Genomic DNA, 13,475 nt, shown 5'->3' with positions numbered 1-13,475 from the left:
AACTTAATGTACTTTAGAAACTGCTGGGGAGTTTAGGCCAGGCTGATAAGCCTAGCGCTTATTACAGGCGACGCGCCGGCAGCTCTCCCCCTCTCTTCTCCCGTTCGCTTATCCGCGCTACTTAAAATATACTTTTATCAAGGCCACCCCACGATACGGAGTGTTTCCATTCCCCGGCGGCTGTGACATTGAAGCGGACTTATCGATCGGGGCATCGGCAGCGCTGCGGCGCGCCCAGCCCCGCGGGGAGCTGCCGGCCGGGCGGTCCCCGCTTCCCCGCCGCTTCCCCGCCGCTTCCCCGCCGCTTCCCCGCCGCTTCCCCGCCGCTGCCCGCCGCTGCCCACCGCGCAGGGCTCAAGCCCCCGCCACAGGCACGGCGGTCGAAGCCGGCGCGGCAATCCGCACCAGCCGGGGAAAGGGGGATTTCAGCGGCAGCCGAGGGCGAGGGGCCTTTGCCACCGCCCATCACCGCCCTCTCGGGCCGGGCGGGACGGCCTCGGGAGCTGGGGCAGCGGTTCGTGAAACGCGACCCTCAAAGCAGCAGGGTTCTGTATACACCAGAGGAAAGGGGGGGGGGGGGGATTGGTGGGGGTGCCCTCTGCGAGAGATCAGAGGTGTCCCATGGCGAGGGGGGAGCCCCCAATTCACAAGGTTGAGGAGGGATTATTTCTTCTTTCCCCAAAACTCCTAGCGAAGGGCTGCCGGGTGCTCAGAGGCCGGGCTTGAGCTCCAGCCTTTCTTGCTGGTTGCAGACAGCAGGCTCCGGGCCCCCCCGGCTGCCCCCCTCCCCGGGCAGGACACCCGGCCCCGGGGAGCCTGCCCCGCTCCCCCCGCGGCGGCTCGGCTCCCCCCCGGCTCGAAGCCGTGCCCGGCGGGGGGGAGCGGGGCAGGAGGTTATACCCCCCTGCAAGTAAGCGGCCTCCCCGTCACTGGTGACCTGCTGCCGCCGTGCTTTTTTGGTGATTTCCACGGTGACTTTCAACCCTTGACGCTCAAACAAGCAGCAGGCAGCAGAGAGCCCGCACAGACTTTTATGCAATAGGTGGCTAAGAGTGTGGGGGTTTGTGGTTTGTTTGGTTTGGTTTTTGGTTTGGTTTTGTTTTGTTTTGTTTTTTTAATATAAAAATAATGATCTGCAGCTTCTTTTTATATGCCCTCCCTCCAATCTCCGAGGTCCGCCTGGTTAATGATTTCAGCCTTAAAAAAAAAAAAAAAAAAATAAAATCCTTTTTTTTTTAAAGGATTAAAATCAACAAAACGCGCGGAGGAGAGGCTCCTGTTGCCGCGTAACCTGACTCCCGGAGCCGGCGCTCCGCGGTACCCGCACGGTGAGCACCGGCGGGGCGGGCAGGGCCAGGGCGATGCCCTCCAGCTCTCGGGGTGACCGGGAGGCAGCCGGCACCCAGGCAGCACCCTAAAAAAAACACGCTTACGATTTAGCTGCTTCTGTCCGACAGGAGCACACGCGCTTTGTCTCTTTCCAACGCGTACCCAGAGGCTTTGAAAATGAGGAGCTAAGGTTTGGTTTGATTGCTACTCTGCGATTTTACAGACTTTTAAGGGCCGGTGACGAAAATGGCCTAATTCTGATGCTTTTATCGACGGGTACATTAATGCCCTTGCTACGAAGCGGTGGGGCTGGGTTTTAGGTATTCCTTGCAGTAACGAATATCGTGTATTATTTTTAATTGCAGGGTCAGGCCAGAAGGAAAGCCCCCTCCCCGCCCCCCGGGGTCCCTGCCCGCTCCTGCTTGGGTGCCGGGGAAGGCTTTCAGGGGTCCCTTCTGCTGGATCGGACACGGAAAGCCCGGGGGAAAGTTTCTCGGGCTTCCTGCTGCGAGAGCTCGTTGTGGGAGAGAGCTGGAAACGGAGGGACGCGGGGCACGGCGGAGCCGCGCTTCTCCTCCCCGCCGCTGCGGAGCAGGGCTTCTCCTCATCCTCCCCCCGTCCCTCATCACCCATGTCAGGCGATATCAAACCCCATCTGCAATTAGCTCTCCTGCCTCCGCCCCCATCCCCACAGCAGAGGTTGCAGAGACTTAATTCTTTTTGCACTTAAAAAAAAAAATATATATATACACAAAACCCGCACAGGCAAAATGCCCCATCACCAAGTATTCCCTGGGCCGGTTGTCGGCACTACCGCACACCGCTAAGAAAATACCGTTTTCTGCATCGAAACCCACCCCCACACCCCGTCCCCCCCGCGCACTGTAGCCTTCTTATTTCTCTGCCCAGGAAATAAAAATAAGACATCAGAACTGATCAAAACCTTTCAGCGAAATGTTTTCCACAGGGCAAAATGAATCCGTCCTCCTGGAGGCATTTTGCGGGAGTAGCTCCGTTTCACGCGTGCCCGTGCTGAGCTCCGGCGGAGCCGCTCCGTTTCTTTTGGCGTGATGGCAACCCCTCGCCTTCCCTTTGGAAACCGTTTTCCTTGGCATTTACCTGCCTTACCGAAACGTCTGAGACCAAGTGCAAAATAAAAATAATAATAATAAAAAAAAAAACAACGAAAATTCGCAACTTCAGCTAAGCAAAACGCTTCCCTTCATCCAAACTAATAATTTTTTCAGTTGCTGCTTTCATGAGTAACGTCAAAATTTGGGGACTTTGTTCCTGCTTGGAATGAAAGTTGATTTTTAAAACGTTAAAATAACATCTTCCAGAGCGAGTCTGACCAGTTCTGTAAACGCAAGTCCTACTGGATTGGAAAAATAAATCAAAACAACCACATCACAGAATTAGAGACTTCAGAGTTAACAGCCCGGGGTAATTAGATAGCCTATTAATAGCCTTGTTCCTCGCTGCTATAAAAAGGCGGTGGATGGCTCCTGCCTGGGAAGGTATTTGCCAGCATGCCGCGGGAGGTAGGGTAGGCACCCAGGAGATGGAGGGAGGTTTCCGACGAGACGTGTGGGGCCCCGCCGACAGGCAAAATGCGGGGACCCTCGCTTTGATTTGCCTGCCCCCCCCCGACGCCGGCTTTTCCCTTCATTTGATATATCGAGGTCTTGGAAGGAGCCGCGGGGGCAGCTCCCGGCCAGGCGGCTCACAGATGAGAGATGCTGCGAGTTCACCTCCGAGGAGGGGACGCCTTCCTTCCCTTTTTGCTTTTCTTACCCTTTTTCTTGTGGGTTTTTGTTGTTGTTGTTTGTTTGTTTTGTTGTTCTTCCTCCCCCCCCCCCCCCCGTGTTAATGGCTTCGCGGACACAGCCCTCTATTTGCAGTTAGAAGTATAAATGTGTACGTTCCCCGTGTGAAGACCGCAATTTCCATTTCGTTCATGTAATCACTGGAGGTGTTTATCCATTTCGCTTAAGCCGAAGAGGCTGTGCAAATAATTCGCACTTTTTGACTACTTTAGGAAAAGGTTGGTATTGTACAGCCCTTATTGCTGATCACGTTGAATTTATATGTCATTATTAAAGGACATCACTATTTTCAAACAACAAAGAAGGACAATTAAAACGCCGATTGTCCCCAAAGATGCTTATAACTAGGTGGCTATAACGTATTGTTCCACTGCTCTTACTGACTTATTTTAAAAGGTCACAGAAGACTGAGTTTTAAGGAGTCAAACGACTTTATTTTAATTCCAATTAGATGAATACGAGTAAGTAGTGCAGTCTGATAAGGAGTTTCTTATGCTTTAATAATTTCTTCCATTTTTTTACATACATACATTTTACATACCCAATTTCTTAATTTCTTGTCCTCGATGGGCGTAATAGTTTTAGTATTTAAAGATGTAACACTGTAGTAGCAAAGTAGATGGGAATAATCCTAATGTTACAGGGGGCGGGGGGGGGGTCAGTATTCATAACATGGATAGAGTTAGCAGCCTTTTTCTAAAGTAAACAATCGTCAGAGTAAATCAATGTGATGGCAGGCTGTACAGTGACTACTATTTCCAAGAAAGAAAAGGACCTAGGCATTTTCAATAAACTCTGAACATAATACCATGCAAGAATATTACAGGATAACTTCAGGGATTGGCTGCTAACATCCATAAGTAACCAGGATGGTACCTGGATCATGCATTTAGCATTTACTGATGAAAATCAAACATAAGTTTAGCCACACACAACTGTAAGATGCACCCATGAAATAATGCAAAAAAAAAAAAAAGCTATCTATTTACATATATTATTTGCTTTTAGTAGCGCATTTTCATTGTGACATTGCTGTAGGTTGGTTTTTCTGACAATGAATCACACACTGATTCGAGTGCATGTGAATCAGTGCTTACAAAGAAGCCCTGCTTCTGTGTCTCTGCTCATTTATCCAGATCCTAAAATGGTCTAAAGCTACCCATTCACCTGGAATTAGTCCTCATTCGCGATGACCAAAGCATGAAGAGCCAGTTCCACAGACTGCCATGAAAATACCTGCTGAAGTAATAAACCTTGCTAATGGATCAGTTCTGAGGTTAGCAACAAGAATTGCCACTTGGCCCCGCAAGTCATGGTTGCAGCTTAACCAAGTTGGCTTTAAGCAGACCCTGTCCCAAAACCCAGATGAATATTTGGCCAGCTAATGCAGGGCTTTCTGCTGTCACAGCTTGGAAGCTGTTGGTCCCAAACAAACCCAATCAGCACTAACTCAGCAACTACCTTAGTTCCTGTAATGAACTTAACAACGGTAGAGGTAACATAGATGCTCTCCGTGTTTTATGTCAGGCTCTGTCAGGTTTAACAGCATCTCTTTACGATGCAGATGCCATGGTGTTGCATGGACGCTAAGGATGGCAGATCCCAGCTCTATGGCCAACACAGCCCTACAAACTTATATTGTTGTTACTTCTGAGGGCCAGTGACCCCAGCAGAAAGGCAGATGAGCATTACAGCAGTAGCATCTCGTGGCATCACAGCTAACGCCAACAGAGGCAGACTATCACAGCCCTGGGAATGTCGGGAGATGAAAACTCAGCAGTGCTCAGCTGGCTTGAGGGCTTTTCTTTAGCTATTTTTGGCTTTTCCCCAAATGCCCCTAACGTGACACCTTACACAGTACCACTTCCCACAAACCACCAACTGGTCTGTAGCGACCACAGCTTTGGGTAACATTACATAAATCAACCCATTTCAGCTTCTATAAGCCAAACTCTTTCCGTCCAAAAAAAGCTCAGTCAAAACATTTCCTTTTATCCAAAATAAAGCTTTTCACACTGTTTTTGAATTATTTAACCTTTTAAAGAAAAAGATCAACTTGGACACAAATTACCAACAAGGTTCATCTTGAGAGGGCAGACAAAGCGTTTTGCGTTTTCCTCTCTCTTTCAGTTTGGTAACAGGGTCTCATCTGGGGTGGTAGGAAAGATCTCTCGTGCCTGGACCAGAATGCAAGATCTCAGCACCTCCTCTCTGCTCAGCCACCAGAAACCGCAGCAAAACCTCTTGTCTTCCACCTGTGCACCAGGGTACAGAGAAAGCAACAGCCCCTGAACAGGCTTAAACTGCTGCCTGTGCTTTGGGTTTAAATTTTTAAACTTTTCTTACTGGAAAAGGTAGGGGCTGACATGAATATGCTCCAAGATACTTCACTCATGGAACTGGAGGGGGTTGTAATTCAGCCTAAAACCAGAATTTAAGCTAAACTCTTATTCTAGTTCTTATTACCTGCAAGAACAGTTACTACTCGTCTCACAAATGGTGTCTGTGACCTGTGCTAAGTTTTCAAATCAGTTCGGTTTTGCTTTTGATAGCTTCAACAGAATTGTTGAATGACATTTCCTTTAGCAGGAGTTCTCCAAAGAAATTAATTTTATTTCTGCTTGCAAGAAATGGAAAAAACCCTGTATTTTGCTGTGTCTGCTTGGAACTACATGTGCCTCTGATGTCCAGAAGGTGACACATCTTCCACAAGTGTTTCACCTAATAAGTGTAGAGAGGAGAAACTAACAGTTGTGAGCTGTAGCTACTAGAAGGTTAAAAATATTCTGTACAGAAATAAGCTAACCATAGCTCAGTATTTGGACTTTTGGAACAAGGAGGTGACTAGGATGAATCTACAGAGAGAATCAGAAAGCAAACAATTAAACCTGAGCTGGAAAAGGAGACTCCCTGAATTTAACAGGGTTACGTACTTGGGCAAATGAGCAGGACCGGCCTTGGAAGACCTTGGTTGAATGTTAAATGTGAGTATTTTGGCCAAATTCTTTACGTCATTGGGATAGAGCCAGTGTTATTACAGTGAAACAGAATATATTGGCCATTTTGTTATCATTGAGGGTAGAATTGGAAAGAAGTGCTAAGTGGATGGGAAGGGGAGGCTGATGTGGACAATCTCATTCAGGGCTCCATTACCGTTTTTAAGCCAACAGAAGAAATACAAGTCTGGAGTCAGCAAGTCAATGCAGAAGGCCAGAGCTGCCATTGCCCAGGTGCAATGCAAGGGGAGAAGGACCTACCTGCCTCCTTGCTGCCTGGAAGATGGGGTGTGCACCCCAGCCCCCACACCCTGGGACAGCAGTAGAGCCCAGGAGGCAACAGGGCCCCCAAATGTGCTCTTCCTCAGCACAAGAAGGAAGTGCTGCCCTGGGTCCATACCCCCAAAGCAGGCTGGAGCTATGGCCAACCACCCCATAGGGTTTCAGAGGCTGGGGCTGGCTCACAGGCTGCCCTGAACCCACCCAACTCTGCGTAAAAGCAGAATCCAGCACAACTAGAATTACACTTCACTAAAAGGAATAACAATGCATATCCTTTATGGTATTCAGCATTACAATGCTTCCCAGTATCTGTCAGTTGGAATGTCAAAAAATACACCGTTTAATGGATTAAATTATCTTATCAGTCCTCTATTTGGAAAGCAGAAACATGCTGTCTAAAGCTCAAGAAGTAAATAAAGATGAAGGACCAAACTCCAGTGGGAGTTTTGCTGGAGAAAGGCCTGCACAAGTTGACCTATTTAATTAAAATGTAATAAAATGCAATTTCCTTTACATCATTACACTCTAGTGTCAACCTTAGAATCACAAATTTGTTAAGAGCTGAGCAAAGCGGTTCATCTGTGGTTACCTCTTGGTTAAAAAAAAAAAAAAGAGCAGAAAGATGCTTTTGAGGAAATTTGTTAATAATTAAAAACAAATTTAATGGTCTAAATGAAGAATACTGACAGTATTAAAAAGGGTAATGACTTAATTATTTTTGTTGATGTCTGTTATTCATTTGTGGGCCATCAAGCTATAAACGGGGGTAATTTATTGACTGCAATATAAACTGGATATGTGCCATATTATTCACAAAAAACAATACACTGCAAAAACAATACAGAGAAGAGGTAATTTGTACAGAGTTCATGAGACAATTATATCATCTAATTACGAAACTGCCTTACTATGCCCTTGGCTCTATTTATTAGAAGAGAATTGAAGGACATACTAAACATACTCAGAATCTACTAATTTAAATTTAAATCCCGCCTGTACACTCAAGCATCCAGGAACTGGTGCGATCCAGCGCATGAATCAGGAGTCCCGAAGGAGGATGCATTGATGTGGGACTCATGATACTCCTTCATTTTTCCGTGTGCTGGAAACTAAACTACAGCCCCATGTTGCTGAAAAGTGCTTTGAAACTCAGTCAATATCACATAAAACATTTAATAATGTTAATAACACCAAAAAAAAATTGTAATTACTTATTTCAAAACATGACAGCAGTTTGAAAGCTGTCTGTATTTTAGGTGCTTCACTGGCGCAGTGCCTGTCTGGAGTAATGCAGCAGAAGCATTTGGATGCAAGTGGATGTGCTTCATGTTCAAACAGAAGCAAATCATGGAGGTGCCTGAACCACAAGACATAACCAAGGCTCTGCACATATAACTCACTCATTCACAGTGAAGCTCATCAAAAGCGCAGAAATGACCGAGACCAAAACAAAAGCAAGTTGCTGAATTATTCTCTGAATTTCCAAATCGTAGCTGCACTGCAACCTTTTGAACCCTTTTCAGATGTTTTTCCTTGAACTTTTAATGCTATTTAAGGAACGTACAAATATTTTCTTTGCTGATCATGTAACGAACTTCATTAAATAAAACTGTTTTTTTGCATCTCTTCTGATGTTTTTTACTCTCAGTTTACTGTGCATTTTGTATTTGAATAGATTTTAATGGGTGGCATCTAGCCATACTATAGCAAATTGTGGAGGAGGCTAATATTCAAAATGATTATTTGTTTATAAAACAGGAAAAAACCTCAGTGTCTCTTTATTTGTTTTTATTAATAATAATGCTGGCTTGCATACCACACTTTTTAAAATGAATGCTGTGAGGAGCTAGGAGACAGAATAGCAAATGGAGAGCCTGGGATAGCTGGGTCTGACTTTGACCCAGGTAGGGAAGACATAATTCTGCATGTTGGAAGGTGCAATTGTACAGCACACTGGCCTTGGTGCCATCCTGGCTTAAGGAATCCTCTCCCTCTGCCAGGAGGGAGTCTCCTGCCTGGAGGAGTCACCCTGGTGCCAGTGCAGCAATCCACTGCCTTCTCCCAGTTATGTTAATGAAATTCCTTGTGGGATCATGCTGGAAGAAAGACCATTGAGATGATTACAATTAAAAATAGCTCTCCCTCTCCTCCTCCCATGAACTGTTTATTTTTAACTTCCATCACTCCAGTGCTCTGATTTAAGCACTGCTCTACACGCAGTTGTTTTGGCACAACTGAGGAGGTGACAAACTGCAGGCCAGAGGTGGGAACAAGCACCTGGGGCAGGAGCTGGCTGCAGCAGCTTAGCTGCCAAAGGCAGCGTATCATGGGACTATGGTGTGATATTTAATTGTATGAACTTAAACTTTACCTTTCCTGACAGTTTTCATAGCCATGTAGCATCTCTGCTGCAAATCCCTAGTACAAAAGTGCTGGACCAGCTTTGCTTTCCTCCCCCAGCCTTGTTCAGTCACTTTAGATATTTGCAGTCATCTAAGTTAGTTATAACATGGAGAAACACAGTGTAGGCAAAGCCTCATCTGGATCATGAGGCCTATATCCTTAAAGACATTTGTTTAGATAACTTTCAGTCACTGGAACTTAAATGGACAGGGTTTGGAGCAAGCATATAGTCAGGGACAAACCCTTGACCATAGGTCAACAGCCACCTACACACCTCCTCAGCTGTGTCCCGTTGCGGGTCTCTGATCACAGCCTTACGTGTTTTGCTTACATGCTGAGGATCAAGCTGTATATGTGATTCAGGACTGAGTAAGAACTTCTGCCGGGTCACTTTGGCCAGGATTTGGGGTTCTTCCATCTTTTCTTAAAGCACAGGCCATGAGTCATTTGCTGAAATATCCTTTCTTATCTCTCCAACTTCCTGTCAGTTCACAGACCTCAGGCAATGCTGGCCCTTTGGTTTCTTCTGTCCTCTGCCTGTGATTTTTGTCTCTTGGGGACTCAAAAGGTACAACCTAATTCGAATTTTTCGATATAGCTATGTAAGCACTTGGGTGAACTTGCACAGCCTTTAGCATACAGGAAGTCAGATAATATCTAATCTTCTACCCATTAGGGTAAAAGTGTGTCCCTAGCACATTATTAAACAACGCATTCTACAGCAGATAACACAGTACATCATATAACCCATCCTACAGTTCCCTGTATTAGAAGCAATCATCTGACTTGTTCACATGTGACAGCATCACAGCATGACATCACCCAGAACCCACTGAAGTCAATGGAAGAAATACCAGTTCAGGTGGGTTTGGACCTCTCCTTCAGTGCCTCAGGTAACTCACTTTACACATCACAATCTGGGTTTTGAACCTCCACCGTGTTCATCAGCCATTGTTTTTCCTCCAGTCTTGACCTAGAGTAGGGACCTAGAAGATTTTGTTACTGATGACTGGTACTTTTGGCAGATTTAAGACTTCAGTGTCAAATTTTTCAATAAGAAGATCTTGTCTGCCTGTGCAAACATATTCATTCTCTTCTGCTCCAAATGCACTGTTCCAGTCCTCCCTGAGGTTAGTAGGCCTTCCTGTAATGCAAATAAATTTAAAATAAAATAATATCACAATGGCTCTAAAGGAGCACTTCCATGGCACTCTACTGTATCTTGATGGCATAAACAAAATACCTAATGAAAAGTCACCCTTGAAAATCATCTGGCTCAAAAAGTGTGATTTTGTAATGTAATGGGGTGGCCCACACTTGGCTGGACCAGGTTGGATGACGAGGACCTGTAACCCTTCAAGAGCTCTGAGGAGCCTTAGTCCTTCATTATCTGCAGATTTAGCCCTGGAACCATTTCTTCAAACTATGGTGAGATATACACTGCCTTATTCAGCTACTTCATGTTTATCTGCCATTTCTAAACTCCTTCCCATCACACAGGGAGGATAGGCTCTCGCTGATTTCAGTGACTTTATCTGCACTGGAGTATTTTTCTGTTTGTCTGTGAACCTCATTCATGCCTTTTCTGTCCTTATTTCCCAGAGGTGAAGCATCAAACAATGCATACAAAGTATACAGAATCTACACACTCACTGTAGAGACCACAATATGTGGTATGTAAACAGTTTCTTTAAAAAATAATGTGTCTTCCTAGTAACCCTTACATATCCATCAAGCTGGTAGTTATTTCAGAGAAGACTCATGCTACTGATAAAAAGCCCTTAACAAAGTCAGACAAAATTCCAAGAAAAAAAATAGAAAGGCAGGCAGGTGACTAATCCTTTTTGGAGCTGTCAGACTGTGACCTGAGGCATGCTTTCAGAAGATAGGCAAAAATCAGATTCTTTCCCAAATGAGGAACAATATGATGGTTTAACTATGGAAAGCTAAATGATGAGCATACAGTTGCTGCCTGCACAGAAAATACTCCCAAGAAGAGGACTGATCTGACGTAGTCTTAGTGGATGGTTATAAGCTGCCAGAGAGGCGGTACTGCCTCAGAGCTCCCACTCTTGCACTCCCTTTCCTGGCTGTAGCTCATGTAAAAGAGTAGAAAGAAGAAAAACCCATGGAATAATGAAGATGAATGCAATAAATATACCTGAGCCTGTCTACTTGTTTTAGTGGTTAATGCCACTAGAGAAACCCTGCAGAGCTTTAGGCAATTCTTAGTGACGAAGATTTATGAAGCCCTTTTAAAAACTTCATTAAGGGGTCAGAGAGATTTAAGTGGCCTCGCAAGCTCTGCACTGAGCCAAGAGATTCACTTTGCAGAAACTCAGCCAAAGGCAGTGAGGGGAGACCTGGCTTTCAAGGATTCTTCACGCATTCTGGCCTGGGAGGAATGATGCTGGGTACCCTATGGATCTGGGCAATACAGTGTGCCGACAAAGTCCAAGCAGGGTTGTAACACGTAAGACAGTTAAAGAGAGCCACTTAGCAAAAGTAATTGCTATGAATAGGGTTAAGGCCAGTGTACTATGCTAAGCAAGCCAAGTCTGCATACACTGCTCACATATCTCTCTTCTTCCAGCTTCCCACAGTTTGTCCAAAATATAGTAAAGTGTTTTTGTAGTTTGGATGAGATGTGTTTTCCTCCTTCTGATGACAAGCACTGCCTGAATCCCTTCAAATCATAGCCCAGAATCTTACCTTCCATGCTGATGCCTCCAAGCAGTTGTTTAGAGCTGTGATTATTTAGATATAAATAGCAGTGCTCATTAATCTAGCAATCACTTACTCCCAGCTATGAAAATGCAAATTGGGTTGGCTTGTTTGTGTTTTCGAGAGAGAGAGAAGATGGTGGTGGTAGGTGGGAAGGGGAATGTTCCCCACATGCTGCTGTTATCATCCTTTCATCTGGCTGTGAGCCAGGGGAATGTTTCATCTGTACCCTGCAGAGCTTTGCTGGGGCTATTCCACCACCGCTGAGGTGGGTGTGCATCATGCACACCTTGTAAAGGTGGTTCATGTACTGATGGATTGGGTCAACCCCATAAAAAAAACAGCTCCTGCACTTTTTTATAGGTGTGCAGCAGAATAAACCCTGGTAGCTGGCAAAGCCAGCAAACCTTGACAGAGTGAGAGAAGTAACAAGTGACAGGATGAGAGGAAATGACCTCAAGTTGTGCCAGGAAAGGTTTAGACTGGACATTATGAAAAACTTCTTCACAGAATGGGTCATCAAGCATTGGAACAGGCTTCCCAGGGAAATGGTTGAGTCACCATCCCTGGAGGTATTTAAAAGACATGTAGATGTGGCACTTAGGGACATGGTTTAGTGGTGGACTTGGCAGTGTTAGGTTTACAGTTGGACTCGATGATCTTAAAGGTCCTCTTTTCCAGTCTAAATGATTCTGATTCTCTGATTCTATGAAGGCTGCTCTGGTAGTGTCACAGGTAAAACTACCACTGCCTTTGGCTCGCTGAAGCTGCCTGGCCATCAGGAAGCAGCCACTATGGAGCAGATGTCATGAGCTGTTATAAAATCCAATATAACCAAGGCAGCAGATCTCCTCCAGAAGTGTGTTTCAGCTTGACTGCCCACCTGAAGCAAACACCCTTCGCTAGATGGCTTATAACCCAAAACGTGGTGCTTCAGCTGAAGTGCAGGAGGCATTACACAGTCTTAGTAGCTAGCAAGCAGGCAAGGGTCTCCCCTGGAGCTAGAAGGAAAGAAGTTAAAAAGAGAAAGACAGTAGATGATGGAGAATGGAGGACACCTGAGAAATCTGTGGTAAGAAGAGAACTGCTGGACTGAGCCATCAAAGACCTCCCTCACCTCATGTTCCATTCCAGCAGCTGCCAGCAGCAGACACTTACCAAAACCTCCCCAAAAAAGGCTGTATGAGGTGACTGGTTTTTATTCCCATCCCCAGCATGTTAAATACCTTCAAATCTAAATGCCTTCAGCATGAATTGATGTGAGCTCCTGAGTTTTAGCAGTGTGTTATTGGAAGGAGAATCTCATAATGGAGTCAGTTTAACAATTCATTTTAATTATTTTAGGGGAGCTTGTTCATACTAGCTCCCATTCAGGAACACAGTTTTTACATTCATGGAGCTTAAAGCACCTGCTTTACACCAATTGAGAGGGATGGAGGGAACTATGTACTTGTGAATGGTGTTCCTGAATCAGGTTTCATAGCAGAATGGCTTAAGCCCAGGGCAGCCTCCAGTAAGGGTTAAATTTATAAATGATGCAGCAGACGATGCTCAGTCACCTCTCTGGGTGACAGTACTATCTGGCACTGCTTTAGCATGTGTTAGAAGTGCACCATTGGCTATAGGGCCTCCAAATCAAACCGTAGCAATACTTTCCAAACAGTTATTTGAGAAATGATTCAATGTTAATGAATAGCATAAGGAAGTTTATCTACCATTACCCCCATCCTGCAGAGTTTCCTAAAGGAGAAAAGGGCCTTATCTTGCTACCTTCCTTTGAACACAATAATTTCTGATGCATTCCTGAAGCCAGCAACAAAGACAGAAGGTGTCCTCCCATCTGCAGGAGCAAGCAGAGATTTGGTAGTAAGCCGATTATTACGGCTGGCAGGAAGGAGAAACCTCCCTCATGACA

Source organism: Pelecanus crispus, chromosome 2, assembly GCF_030463565.1.
Source record: "Pelecanus crispus isolate bPelCri1 chromosome 2, bPelCri1.pri, whole genome shotgun sequence".
NCBI lineage: Eukaryota > Metazoa > Chordata > Aves > Pelecaniformes > Pelecanidae > Pelecanus > Pelecanus crispus.
This window is presented reverse-complemented; position numbering follows the sequence as displayed.